Genomic DNA, 15,589 nt, shown 5'->3' with positions numbered 1-15,589 from the left:
AAGCCGGTCGGCCAAGTCCAAAACGCCCTGCTCACACCAATGCCATTCCATTAACTAGAACCTGTTGAGGCGTAGAATGATCCTCAGTGGAGACTGTGAGGACAATATGAGACTGGTCGACTGAAACAAAGAGAGGAGAGAGCAAATCAAAGGGGCTTTTCTACATGTGTACTTCCTTTCAGTATGATGTAGACTACTGACTCCTCAGTACGATGTAGACTACTGACTCCTCAGTATGATGTAGACTACTGACTCCTCAGTACGATGTAGACTACTGACTGATCGATAGATTGATCGACTGATGAACTGACTGACACTCATCCCCTCCTCCTCTACAGGTATGTCCACGCCCTCTACCTGGGCGCCCAGAGCCGTTGGCACGGCAACCGTGAGCGTGGTCACTTCCACTGGAGGTTGATGTTTGAGTGTGCTGACATAAACATGCTGAGGCTGCTGGAGGCCTTCCTGAAGAGCGCTCCTCAACTGGTGCTTCAACTCAGCATCATGATACATGCCAAACAGGTTCTGCCACTGCAGGGTGAGTAGGTGTGTGTGTGCGTGGCTGGCTGGCTAGCTCTCTCTCTCTCAATTCTATTTAAGGGGCTTTATTGGCATGGGAAACATATGTTTACGTTAACAAAGCAAGTGAAGTGGATAAACAAAAGTGAAATAACCAATAAAAGTGAACAGTAAATATTACACTCAGAAGTTCCAAAAGAATATGTCATATTATGTCGATATACAGTGTTGTAACGATGTGCAAATAGTTAAAGTACAAATAAATAAATATGGGTTGTATTTACAATGGTGTTTGTTCTTCACTGGTTGCCCTTTTCTTGTGGCAACAGGTCACAAATCTTGCTGCTGTGATGGCACACTGTGGTATTTCACCCAATAGATATGGGAGTTTATCAAACTTATTTGTGGGTCTGTGTAATCTGAGGGAAATATGTGTCTCTAATATGGTCATACATTTGGCAGGAGGTCAGGAAGTGCAGCTCAGTTTCCACCTCATTTTTGTGGGCAGTGTGCACATAGCCTGTCTTTCTTGAGAGCCAGGTCTGCCCCACGGCGACCTTTCTCAATAGCAAGGCTATGCTCACTGAGGCTGTACATAGTCAAAGCTTTCCTTATGTTTGGGTCAGTCACAGTGGTCAGGTATTCTGCCACTGTGTACTCTCTGTTTAGGGCCAAATAGCATTCTCTCTTCTCTCTCTCTCTCTCTCTCTCTCTCTCTCTCTCTCTCTCTCTCTCTCTCTCTCTCTCTCTCTCTCTCTCTCTCTCTCTCTCTCTCTCCTCTCTCTCTCTCTGTCTCCTCTCTCTCTCTCTCTCTCTCTCTCTCTCCTCTCTCTCTCTCTCTCTCTCTCTCTCTCTCTCTCTCTCTCTCTCTCTCTCTGTCTCTCTCTCCATTTCTTTTCTCCCTGTCGGTGTCTATTTCACTTCATCTGATTTTAGTTATCTTATTAGTTGAAGTCCTATCTTGCATAATCGGCATGCTGTTTTAAATAAGACATGTCTGAGTCTCACGAGATACTGAGTCTCCTGTCCCCCTGTTGAATATGTTTTAGAGCTCCCAGGAACTCCCAGGAGTCTTGTTGAATATGTTTTAGTGCTGCCAGGAGTCTTGTGGAATCTGTTTTAGCGCTGCCAGGAGTCTTATTGAATATATTGTAGAGCTTCCAGGAGTCTTGTGGAATATGTTTTAGTGCTGCCAGGAGTCTTGTTGAATATGTTTTAAAGCTCCCAGGAGTCTTGTGGAATCTGTTTTAGCGCTGCCAGGAGTCTTATTTAATATTTTTTAGGGCTCCCTGGAGTCTTGTTGAATATGTTTTAATGCTGCCAGGAGTCTTGTTGAATATGTTTTAGAGCTCCCAGAGTCTTGTTGAATATGTTTTAGGGCTCCCAGGAGTCTTGATGAATATGTTTAGAGCTCCCAGGAGTCTTATTGAATATGTGAGTTGGTGATTCCATCTCTCTTAGTGAGTTAGGAACCTTTCTTCCATTTGGACACACACACACACATGCATATATTGGACATACAGAGCATTCAGAAAGTTTTACACATTTTGTTACGTTACAGCCTTATTCTAAAATGGATTAACTGAAAACAGACCAACAGATCTCTAAAGGGATTACAGAGCTGATTCATCTGATATGAAAACAGACCAACAGATCTCTAAGGGATTACAGAGCTGATTCATCTGATATGAAAACAGACCAACAGATCTCTAAGAGATTACAGAGCTGATTCATCTGATATGAAAACAGACCAACAGATCTCTAAGGGATTACAGAGCTGATTCATCTGATATTAGCATCCCTTGCTCTCTTCTGCTTCCAGTTTAGAGTGGACAGCTGCAAGATCACAGACACACGCACCGCACACACACACACACACACACACACACACACACAAAGACACACACACACACACACAATAAGCGCACACACACACTGATCCATTGATATCTCACAGCCTCTAGGTAATCTTCCTGATATTCCCTTCAAGATAGGAGTGACACACGCACTGTCTGTTCGTCTGTCTGTCAGGCTGTCAGGCTGTCCGTCAGGCTGTCCGTCTGTCCGTCAGGCTGTCCGTCTGTCCGTCGGGCTGTCCGTCTGTCCGTCAGGCTGTCCATCTGTCCATCTGTCCGTCAGTCTGTCCGTCTGTCCATCCATCCAGCTGTATGTCAACATTCTCACTGTTGAATAATTTCCATGTTATCTTCTTCTTTTCTCACACTACTTTGAAAGAACTCACAAATGTAATAATTAAAAAGTTGGTTGTGTGCATCTCTCTCTGTTGGAGACTGCGTCAGTTAGAGAACATGAGATCTATTATTCCTTCTAGATTCCTTCTTCTCCATTGAAGGATATATTAATAAGATCATAGCAGGAGGGCCAAAGCAGCGAGACGGAGACCTCATTTAACTTAATTAAATATTCATTTAGGAAAATGTTATTAATTTAATCTCATGTCCAATTAGTAATGAATCACGTCAAAAGTCATGAAAAAATGTAATAGCAAAACTCTAAAATTATAAAAGTGGTCTTTTAATGTAATTTTGATAAGAAGGTGATGACAACAGACAACAGTCCTTTTAGGAAAGTCCAAACTCTTCTGGTTCTGTCAGATCAAATGACTGTGTTTGTCTGTGTGTGGGGGTCTGTGTGTGTGTGTCTGTGTGTGTGTGTGTGTGTGTGTGTGTGTGTGTGTGTGTGTCTGTGTGTGTGTCTGTCTGTGTGTGTGTGTGTGTGTGTGTGTGTGTGTGTGTGTGTGTGTGTGTGTGTGTGTGTGTGTGTGTCTGTGTGTGTGTGTGTGTGTGTGTGTGTGTGGTCTGTGTGTGTGTGTGTGTGTGTGTGTGTGTGTGTGTGTGTGTGTGTGTGTGTGTGTGTGTGTGTGGGTCTGTGTGTGTGTCTGTGTGTGTGTGTGTGTGTGTGTGTGTGTGTGTGTGTGTGTGTGTGTGTGTGTGTGTGTGTGTGTGTGTGTGTGTGTGTGTGTGTGTGTGTGTGTGTGTGTGGGTCTGTGTGTGTGTGTGTGTGTGTGTGTGTGTGTGTGTGTGTGTGTGTGTGTGTGTGTGTGTGTGTGTGTGTGTCTGTGTGTGTGTTCATGGATGTGCTGTATAATCGATCATTGATACTGCATTACAGCTGGAGTACTCTAGACTGGGGTCATCTAGACTGGGGTAGTCTAGACTGGGGTCATCTAGACTGGGGTCATCTAGACTGGGGTAGTCTAGACTGGGGTCATCTAGACTGGGGGTCATCTAGACTGGGGGTAGTCTAGACTGGGATCATCTAGAACTGGGGTAGTCTAGACTGGGGGTGGTCTAGACTGGGAGTAGTCTAGACTGGGGTCCCATCTAGACTGGGGTCATCCTAGACTGGGGTCATCTAGACTGGGGTAGTCTAGACTGGGGTCATCTATACTGGGGGTAGTCTAGACTGGGGTAGTCTAGACTAGGTCATCTATACTGGGGTCATCTAGACTGGGGTCATCTAGACTGGGGTCATCTAGACTGGGGTCATCTAGACTGGGTTCATCTATACTGGGGTAGTCTAGACTGGGGTCATCTAGACTGGGGTGGTCTAGACTGGGATCATCTAGACTGGGGTCATCTAGACTGGGGTCATCTAGACTGGGGTCATCTAGACTGGGGTCATCTAGACTGGGATCATCTAGACTGGGGTCATCTAGACTGGGGTCATCTAGACTGGGGTAGTCTAGACTGGGGTAGTCTAGACTGGGGTAGTCTAGACTGGGGTGGGTCTAGACTGGGGTAGTCTAGACTGGGGTCATCTAGACTGGGGTGATCTAGACTGGGGTCATCTAGACTGGGGTAGTCTAGACTGGGGGTCATCTATACTGGGGTAGTCTAGACTGGGGTAGTCTAGACTGGGTCATCTATACTGGGGTCATCTAACTGGGGTCATCTAGACTCGGTCTCATCTAGACTGGGGTCATCTAGACTGAGGTCATCTAGACTGGGGTCATCTATACTGGGGTAGTCTAGACTGGGGTCATCTAGACTGGGGTGGTCTAGACTGGGGGTCATCTAGACTGGGGTCATCTAGACTGGGGTAGTCTAGACTGGGGTCATCCTAGACTGGGGTGGTCTAGACTGGGGTCATCTAGACTGGGGTAGTCTAGGGACTGAGGTCATCTAGACTGGGGTGGTCTAGACTAGGGTCATCTAGACTGGGGGTAGTCTAGACTGGGGTCATCTATACTGGGGTCATCTAGACTGGGGTCATCTATACTGGGGGTAGTCTAGACTGGGGTCATCTAGACTGGGGTGGTCTAGACTAGGGTCATCTAGACTGGGGTAGTCGTTAGACTGGGGTCATCTATACTGGGGGTCATCTAGACTGGGGTAGTCTATGGGGTCATCTAGACTGGGGTCATCTAGACTGGGGTAGTTCCTAGACTGTCATCTATACTGGGGTAGTCTAGACTGGGGTAGTCTAGACTAGGGTCATCTATACTGGGGTCATCTAGACTGGGGTCATCTAGACTGGGGTGGTCTAGACTGGGGTCATCTAGACAGGTAGTCTAGACTGGGGTCATCTACTGGGGTCATCTGTGTAGTCTAGACTGGGGATCATCTAGACTGGGGTCATCTAGACTGGGGTAGTCTAGACTGGGGTCATCTAGACTGGGGTAGTCTAGACTGGGGTCATCTAGACTGGGGTAGTCTAGACTGGGGTCGTCTAGACTGGGGTTAGTCTAGACTGGGGTCATCTAGACTGGGGTAGTCTAGACTGGGGTCATCTAGACTGGGGTCATCTAGACTGGGGTAGTCTAGACTGGGATTTCTAGACTGGGGTCATCTAGACTGGGGTAGTCTAGACTGGGGTCATCTAGACTGGGGTAGTCTAGACTGGGGTCATCTCTTCTGGGTGGTCTAGACTGGGGGTGGTCTAGACTGGGGTGGTCTAGACTGGGGTAGTCTAGACTGGGGTCATCTAGACTGGGGTCATCTAGACTGGGGTCATCTAGACTGGGGGTAGTCTAGACTGGGGTCATCTAGACTGAAGTCATCTAGACTGGTGTCTAGACTGGGGTCATCTAGACTGGGGTGGTCTAGACTAGGGTCATCTAGACTGGGGTAGTCTAGACTGGGGTCATCTAGACTGGGGTCATCTAGACTGGGGTAGTCTAGACTGGGGGTCATCCCTAGACTGGGGTCATCTAGACTGGGGGTCGTCTAGACTGGGGTAGTCTAGACTGGGGTCATCTATACTGGGGTCATCTAGACTGGGGTATCTAGACTGGGGTTATCTAGCTGGGGTCATCTAACTGGGGTCATCTAGACTGGGGTAGTCTAGACTGGGGTCATCTAGACTGGGTGGTCTAGACTGGGGTCATCTAGACTGGGGTAGTCTAGACTGGGGTCATCTAGACTGGGGTGGTCTAGACTGGGGTCATCTAGACTGGGGTAGTCTAGACTGGGGTCATCTAGACTGGGGTGGTCTAGACTAGGTTATCTAGACTGGGGTCTCTAGACTGGGGTTTGTCTAGACTGGGGTCATCTAGACTGGGGTCATCTAACTGGGGTCAGTCTAGACTGGGGTAATCTAGACTGGGGTCGTCTAGACTGGGGTCATCTAGACTGGGGTGTCTAGGACTGGGGTATCTAACTGGGGTCATCTAGACTGGGGTAGTCTATACTGGGGTCATCTAGACTGGGGTGTCTAGCTTGTCTCTAGACTGGGGTAGTCTAGACTAGGGTGGTCTCTAGACTGGGGTCATCTAGACTGGGGTGGTCTAGACTAGGGTCATCTAGACTGGGGGTCAGTCTAGACTGGGGTCATCTAGACTGGGGTAGTCTAGACTGGGGTCATCTAGACTGGGGTCATCTAGACTGGGGTAGTCTAGACTGGGGTCATCTAGACTGGGGTAGTCTAGACTGGGGTCATCTAGACTGGGGTAGTCTAGACTGGGGTCATCTAGACTGGGTCATCTAGACTGGGGCATCTAGACTGGGGTGTAGTTCTAGACTGGGGTCATCTAGACTGGGGTCATCTAGACTGGGGTTCTAGACTGGGGTGAGTCTAGACTGGGGTCATCTAAACTGGGGGTGGTCTAGACTGGGGTGGTCTAGACTGGGGTGGCGTCTAGACTGGGGTCACCTAGACTGGGGTCATCTAGACTGGGGTCATCTAGACTGGGGTCATCTAGACTGGGGGTGGTCTAGACTGGGTCATCTAGACTGGGGTAATCTAGACTGGGGTCATCTAGACTGGGGGTGGTCTAGACTGGGGGTCATCTAGACTGGGGTAGTCTAGACTGGGGTCATCTAGACTGGGGGTGGTCTAGACTGGGGTGGTCTAGACTGGGGTGGTCTAGACTGGGGTAGTCTAGACTGGGGTCATCTAGACTGGGGTCATCTAGACTGGGGTCATCTAGACTGGGGTAGTCTAGACTGGGGTCATCTATACTGGGGTCATCTAGACTGGGGTCATCTAGACTGGGGTAGTCTAGACTAGGGTCATCTATACTGGGGTAGTCTAGACTGGGGTCATCTAGACTGGGGGTGGTCTAGACTGGGGTCATCTAGACTGGGGTAGTCTAGACTGGGGGCATCTATACTGGGGTCATCTAGACTGGGGTAGTCTAGACTGAGGTGGTCTAGACTGGGGTGGTCTAGACTGGGGTCATCTAGACTGGGGTCATCTAGACTGGGGTAGTCTAGAATGGGGTGGTCTGACTGGGGTAGTCTAGACTGGGGTAGTCTAGACTGGGGTAGTCTAGACTTGGGTAGTCTAGACTGGGGTATTTTGCATTTGTATTTATTATGGATCTCCATTAGCTGCTGCCAAGGCACTTCCTGGGGTCCAGATGAAATGAAGGCAGTTATACATTTTAAAAACATTACAATACATTCACAACAGATTTCACAACATATTAAGTGTGTGCCCTCAGGCCCCTACTCTACTACCATATATCTATAACACAAAATCCATGTGTACGTGTGTGTATAGTGGATATGTTATTGTGTGTGTATGCATGTGTCTGTTCCTATGATTGTTTTGCTTCACAGTCCCCGCTGTTCCATAAGGTGAATTTGTATCTGTTTTTTAAAATCTAATTTTACTGCTTGCATCAGTTACCTGATGTGGAATAGAGTTCCATGTAGTCATGGCTCTATGTAGTACTGTGCGCCTCCCATAGTCTGTTCTTGACTTGGGGACTGTGAAGAGACCTCTGTGGTGAAGAAGAGACAGTGTGGTGAAGAAGGTGCAACAGAGCCTCGTCAACCTCAGGAGGCTGAAGAAATTTGGCTTGGCACCTAAAACCCTCACAAACTTTTACAGATGTACAATTGAGAGCATCCTGTCGGGCTGTATCACCGCCTGGTACGGCAACTGCACCGCCCGCAACCGCAGGGCTCTCCAGAGGGGTGGTGCGGTCTGCCGAACGCATTACCGGGGGCAAACTACCCGCCCTCCAGGACACCTACAGCACCAGATGTCACAGGAAGGCCAAAAAAAGATCATCAAGGACATCAACCACCCGAGCCACTGCCTGTTCACCGCTATCATCCAGAAGGCGAGGTCAGTACAGGTGCATCAAAGCTGGGACCGAGAGAATCGAAACAGCTTCTATCTCAAGGCCATCAGAATGTTAAATAGCCATCACTAGCACATTAGAGGCTGCTGCTGCCTATTGAAATCACTGGCCACTTTAAGAAAATGGAACACTAGTCACTTTAATAATGTTTGCATATCTTGCATTACTCATCTCATATGTATATACTGTATTCTATAATATTCTACTGTATCTTAGTCCATGCCGCTCTGTCATTGCTCATCCATATATGTATATATTCTTAATTCCATAGATTTGGGTGTATTGGGTATATGTTGTGAAATTGTTAGATATTACTTGTTAGATATTACTGCACTGTCGGAGCTAGAAGCACAAGCATTTCGCTACACCAGCAAAAACATCTGCTAAACACGTGTATGTGACAAAGAAAATTTGATTTGATTTGATTTGGCGGCATGTCTTGTGGGGTAAGCATGGGTGTCCGAGCTGTGCGCCAGTAGTTCAAACAGACAGCTCTGTGCATTAAACATGTCAATACCTCTCACAAATACAAGTAGTGATGAAGTCCATCTCTCCTCCACTTTGAGCCAGGAGAGATTGACATGAATATAATTAATGTTAGCTCTCTGTGTACATCCAAGGGCCAGCCCGTGCTGCCCTGTTCTGAGACCAACTTGCAATTTTCCTAAATCCCTCTTTGTGCACCTGACCACAGGACTGAACAGTGGTGCGACCTGAAGGACCTGCCTTGTTGATAGTGCTGTTAAAGAAGGCAGAGCAGAGCTTTATTAGGCTTCTCCCCATCCTATCTACTGTTGTATCAATATGTTTTTGACCATGACAGTTTACAATCCAGGGTTACTCCAAGCAGTTTAGTCACCTCAACTTGCTCAATTTCCACATTATTCATCACAAGATTTAGTTGATGTTTAGGGTTTAGTGAATGATTTGTCCCAAATACAATGCTTTTAGTTTTAGAAATACTTAGGACTAACTTATTCCTTGCCACCCCATTGTGAAACTAACTGCAGCTCTTTGTTAAGTGTGGCAGTCATTTCAGTCGCTGTGGTAGCTGACGTGTATAGTGTTGAGTCATCCGCATACATAGACACACTGGATTTACTCCATCATCAGTCATTTGTGTCAGTGCTGTGCTTGTTGAATGTCCTTCCCTATAAGCGTGCTGAAAGTCTGTTGTCAATTTGTTTACTGTAAAATCGCATTTTATCTGGTCAAACACAATGTTTTCCAAAAGTTTCCAAAGGGTTGGTAACAGGCTGATTGGTCGGCTATTTGAGCCAGTAAAGGGGGCTTTACTATCCTAGGTAGGGGAATAACTTTTGCTTCCCTCAGGCCTGAGGCACACACTTTCTAGTAGGCTTAAATGGAAGATATAGCAAATAGGAGTGGCAATATCGTCCGCTATTATCCTCAGTAATTTTCCATCCAAGTTGTCAGACCCCGGTGGCTTGTCATTGTTGATCGACAACAATACTTGTTTCATCTCTTCCACACTTACTTTAGGAAATTCTAAATTAGAATGTTTGTCTTTCATAAATTGGTCAGATATACTTGGATGTGTAGTGTCAGCGTTTGTTGCTGGCATGTCATGCCTAAGTTTGCTAATCTTGCCAATGAAAAAATTATTAAAGTAGTTGGCAATATCAGTTGGTTTTGTGATGAATGAGCCATCTGATTCAATGAATGATGGAGCTGAGTTTGCCTTTTTGCCCAAAATTTCATTTAAGGTACTCCAAAGCTTTTTTACTATCATTCTTTATGTCATTTATCCTTGTTTCATAGTGTAGTTTCTTCTTCTTTTTATTCAGTTTAGTCACATGATTTCTCAATTTGCAGTACGTTTGCCAATCGGTTGTGCAGCCAGACTTATTTGCCATTCCTTTTGCCTCATCCCTCTCAACCATACCATTTTTCAATTCATCATCAATCCACGGGAATTCAACAGTTTTTACAGTCAATTTCTTAATGGGTGCATGCTTATTAGTAACTGGCATAAGCAATTTCATAAATGTGTAAAGTGCAGCGTCTGGTTGCTCGTCATTACACACCACAGACCAACAAATATTATTTAAATCAACAACATAGGAATCACTACAAAACTTATTGCATGACCTCTTATACAAAATATTAGGCCCAGCCTTTGGAACTTTGGTTTTCCTAGATATGTTTTGATCACTACATCCGATGGATTTGGATACTGCTTTCAAACAAATTTCTGCAGCATTAGTAAAGATATGGTCAATACATGTTAATGATTTCATTATTGTACTGTTTGTAGCTACCCTGGTAGGTTGATTGATAACCTGTAACAGGTTGCAGGCACTAGTTACAGTTTGAAACTTTCTCTTAGAGTGAGCAGCCTGATGAAAGCCAGTCAATATTTAAATCACCCAGCAAGTATACCTCTCTATTGATATTACATATATTATCAAGCATTTCACACATGTTATCCAGATACTGACTGTTAGCACTTGGTGGTCTATAGCAGCTTCCCACCAGAATGGGCTTTAGGTGAGGCAGATGAACCTGTAGCCATATTACTTCAACAGTATTTAACATTAGATCCTCTCTAAGCTTTACAGGAATGTGGTTCTGAATATAGACCGCAACACCCCCCATTTGGCATTTCTGTCTTTTCTGTAAATGTTATAACCTTGTATTGCTACCACTGTGGTCCTCTGTAGCTCAGCTGGTAGAGCACGGCGCTTGTAACGCCAGGGTAGTGGGTTCGATCCCCGGGACCACCCATACACAAAAATGTATGCACGCATGACTGTAAGTCGCTTTGGATAAAAGCGTCTGCTAAATGGCATATTATTTATTTATTTATTTACTGTATAATCAAATGTATTATCTAAGTGAGTTTCAGAGATATTCAGAATATGAATGTAATCTGTTACTAGCAAATTATTGATTTCATGAACCTTGTTTCTTAAGCTACATATGTTAACGTGGGCTATTTTTAACACTTTTCTGGGATGCTTGATTATTTTTCTTGCTTTACTGGGAAGCTTAGCAGAGGTAGACATACTCGGGTTATTTTTATTAGTGCAGGGTGAGCTGCACACAGTGGACTTCCTACTAGGGCACACCACCTCAGTGCTAACAGTATTACTCTGGTTCACAGGCATATGATTACTGCATACAATAGCTGTAGGATCAGCAGAGGCATTCTGGGCAGTAAGAGAGACATAAATTAGGTTATTTACATTGTGTCTTCCAACGCTCCAAGGATAATGTACATTTGCTGAATCATTATGACAACTCAGCGAGGGAAGCAAAAGTCATTCCGTTACCTAAGAATAGTAAAGCCCCCTTTACTGGCTCAAATAGACAACCAATCAGCCTGTTACCAACCCTTAGTAAACTATTGGAGAAAATGGTGTTTGACCAGATACAATGCTATTTTACAGTAAACAAATTGACAACAAACTTTCAACTTATAGAGAAGGACATTCAACGAGCACAGCACTTACACAAATGACTGATGATTGGCTGAGAGAAATTGATGATAAAAAGATTGTAGGGGGCTGTTTTGTTAGACTTCAGTGCGGCTTTTGACATGATTCATCATAGTCTACTGCTGGAAAAACATATGTTATGGCTTTACACCCCCTGCTATGTTGTGGATAAAGAGTTACCTGTCTAACAGAACACAGAGGGTGTTCTTTAATGGAAGCCTCTACAACATAATCCAGGTAGAATCAGGAATTCCCCAGGGCAGCTGACTAGGCCCCTTACTTTATTCAATCTTTACTAACGACATGCCACTGGCTTTTGAGTAAAGCCAGAGTGTCTATGTATGCGGATGACTCAACACTATACATGTCAGCTACCACAGCTGACTGAAATGACTGCCACACTTAACAAAGAGTTACAGTTAGTTTCCAGAGTGGGTGGCAAGGAATAAGTTAGTCCTAAATATTTCCTAAAACTAAAAGCATTGTATTTGGGACAAATCATTCACTAAACCCTGAACCTCAACTAAATCTTGTAATAAATAATGTGGAAATTGAGTTGAGGTGACTAAACTACTTGGAGTAACCCAGGATTGTAAACTGTCATGGTCAAAACATATTGATACAACAGTAACTAAAATGGGAAGAAGTCTGTCCATAATAAAGCGCTGCTCTACCTTCTTAACAGCACTATCATCAAGGCAGGTCCTACAGGCCCTAGTTTTTGTCACACCTGGACTACTGTTCAGTCGTGTGGTCAGGTGCCACAAAAAGGGACTTAGGAAAATTGCATTTGGCTCAGAACAGGCAGCACAGCTGGCCCTTGGATGTACACAGAGAGCTAATATTAATAATATGAATGTCAATCTCTCCTGGCTTAAAGTGGAGGGGTGATGTACTTCATCACTGCTTGTATTTATGAGAGAGTATTGACAAGCTGAATGCACCGAGCTGTCTGTTTGAACTACTGGCACACAGCTCGGACACCCATGCATAGTCCAGAACAGACTATGAGAGCGCACAATACTACATAGAGCCATGACTACATGGAACTCTATTCCACATCAAGTAACTGATGCAAGTAGTAAAATTAGATTTAAAAAACTGTTAAAAAAACACCTTATGGAACAGCGGGGACTGTGAAGCAACACAAACATAGGCGCAGACACATGCATACACACACAGGATAACATACACACTATACACACACATGTACATGGATTTTGTCTTGTAGATATGTGGTAGTGGTGGAGTAGGGGCCTGAGGGCACACAGTGTGTTGTGAATGTATTGTAATTTTTTTTTAATTGTTTGAACTGCCTTAATTTTGCTGGACACCAGGAAGACTAGCCTCTGCCTTGGCAGCAGCTAATAAATACAAATACAAATACAAATGCCATGATTTAGGGAGGGCAGAGGGCCTGATATTATGGGGTGTTTGTTGGTGTCAAGTAGAGACCCAATCATTTCTTTAAAATCCGTCTTCAGCTGTTCTGAGCTGCCCTTCATAATGTCAATATGACCCCATGAACCATGACAGTATCATCCCCTGGTGACTGACTCACAGCCTCGGGAAGCAACCTGGTGATATCCTGAACTTTTCCCCCAGGAAAACACAAAGTATTTGCCCCAGGTACAGATATATGCCTCACAATCGAACTCCCTATCACAATCGCCAGAACGATCTCTGCCGTGTCTCGAAGCAGATTGCGAGGCCAGAGCCACAGAACCTCACCTGAGAAGAGGGCTGCTGAGACGCGCGGCTGCGTTGCAGGCCGCAACCGCCAAAGGGACAGAGCTCTGATCCAGAGAGCACGGCCCAGCGGAGAGGGGCCGCGGTGGTCCAGACTAGGGGTAGTCTGGACTTGGGTAGTCTAGACTGGGGTAGTCTAGACTGGGGTAGTCTAGACTGGGGTAGTCTGGACAGGGGGTTCCCTTTCCTTACCTCTCATCTCTCTCTCTCTCCCCTGTCTGTTGGCCTCTCTGCCTCAGCTTCTCTGGTCTCTCTGGCCTGGATGATAGCATCCTACCAGAAGGTGCCTCAACACCTTTATTTCTCTATTCTCTCTCATCTCTTCCCCCTCTCTCCAGGTCTCTCTGCCTCAGCCTCCCTGGTCTCTCTGGCCTGGATGATAGCGTCCTACCAGAAGACTCTGAGGGACTCCAGAGATGACAAGCTCCCGATGTCCTACAAGGCTGTGATTGTCCAGATGCTGTGGCACTTCTTCACCATCGGGGCCAGGACCATCGCCTTCGCCCTGTTCGCCTCTGTGTTCCAGGTAAAAGGACACACCACACAGAACATGCACTGAGAAAAGCGCAAGATGTGTTTCTATAATTTAAACAAAGTTAGCACTAATTGCAGGTTATATTCATGTTCATACTGGCTACGGTTGCAAAATTATGGTAACTTTCCCAAAATTCCCATTTCTTTTAGAAATCCTGGTTGGAGGAGTCTGGATTTCCTGTTTATTCCCTCCAAACGGGATTTCGGGAAAACCTGGGAATTTTCCGAAAGTTATGAGACTTTTTACAACCATTGTGCTGTCCATTTAAAAAAAAAAAAATTTACATCTCTGTGTTGCAGCTCTACTTCGGTATCTTCATCGTGAGCCACTGGTGCATCATGACGTTCTGGATCATCCAGAGGGAGACAGACTTCTGCATGTCCAAGTGGGAGGAGATCATCTATAACATGGTGGTGGGTATCATCTACATCTTCTGCTGGTTCAACGTCAAGGAGGGCCGCACCCGCTTCAGGATGTGGCTCTATTATTCAGTGACTCTGGTAGAGAACGTGTCTCTCACCGCGGCGTGGTACCTTTGCCGCGGGCCGCACACCTCAGACTTCCCTTACGCCCTCATCGTGGTGTGTGTGGTGGTGTGTAGCTATGCTCTGGGGACCTTCTTCATGTTGGTGTGTGTGCCTGCTTCACCCAGACGGGCCGGTGTTCGGAGCTCAGTGGAGGGTGTGTGGAGGAGGGGGGGTGATGGTGGAGTCCTGTGTGACCCCAGCCAAGGCCTTCCCACTCCCACCTCCAGATGTGGTCATCAGCCCCCCCAGGACCCTAACTAGGACTGCAGGTGCGGACCGGGGTGAGGTGGTACCAGGTGATCTAGCTGTGTTCCAGGTTAGATCCACCACCAACACCTCTCCGGCCCTGGCCCCTCGGACCCTCAGGACAGAGGGGGCCAGTGATCCCGGATAGACCTGCCCAGAAAGAGGTACCCTGCCTGGGATGCTCACTTCATTGACAGGCGGCTGCGGAGGACCATCCTTGTCCTGGAGAACACCTCCCGGTCACACCCAGGATCCAGTACCGCAGTCTGAGCAACCCCAAGGAGGTCATGGAGTATGAGACTTCCGTGTAATGTAATGTAATCTAGCTACACTACCTCCACCACACCCAGCAGGGGCTCCACCAGCCAGGTGAAGCGAGAGAACCGAACCATGGTGCTCAACTCTTATCCTCTTGTGGAAGTAAATGAAATGGTGCTTGGAGCCAACAGTGCACACTATAAGTGCACCCTACTCCCTCTGTGGGAAGTGGAGAGGAGGGAAGTTGAGGGGAGTCGAGAGAAGGAGGTTGAGGCGGTGCTATTGGAGGACTGTGTATAGGTGTAAAACAGGTGTCAGGGTTACAGGTCAGGTGTCAGGGGTTACAGGTCAGGTGTCAGGGGTTACAGGTCAGTAAGTGTACCTGTTTATGACCAGTGTGGAGCATTTCCGCTCAGCTGTTGCCGGGCAACACTTTCTGTGTGTACTATTGGAGCCAATCGGCTGTAGCCTAGATCGAGGGTTAGAGGTGAAAGGTCATCTAAGGTCATACCAGGTCGTGACCTTATGGAGAACTGCAGGAGGAGACACTGAAACAAAACAGGACATGGGACATGGGTCTCTCAGCACTGAAACATCACTGATGAAACAACAATCATGTCAATGATGATCCCGATAAATGATTGTTGTGGTGCTCATGATCATACAGATGAAGATGATGATGATGGTGATGGTGATGATTGTGTAGCCTTGTCCCAGATATATTTGTGCTGTCTTGTCA

At 46.2% G+C, this 15,589-nt stretch overlaps 1 pseudogene; it reads left to right on the top strand.

Moving 5' to 3' along the window:
* Window positions 1-330: 330 nt before the first annotated feature.
* Window positions 331-14,932, top strand: LOC123490392 (annotated as a pseudogene).
* The last annotated feature ends 657 nt before the right edge of the window (window positions 14,933-15,589 follow it).

Source organism: Coregonus clupeaformis, unplaced genomic scaffold (genome assembly GCF_020615455.1).
Source record: "Coregonus clupeaformis isolate EN_2021a unplaced genomic scaffold, ASM2061545v1 scaf3811, whole genome shotgun sequence".
Classification (NCBI taxonomy): domain Eukaryota; kingdom Metazoa; phylum Chordata; class Actinopteri; order Salmoniformes; family Salmonidae; genus Coregonus; species Coregonus clupeaformis.
Note: the sequence above shows the minus strand (reverse complement) of the source record. Positions and strands in the feature narration are given on the sequence as shown.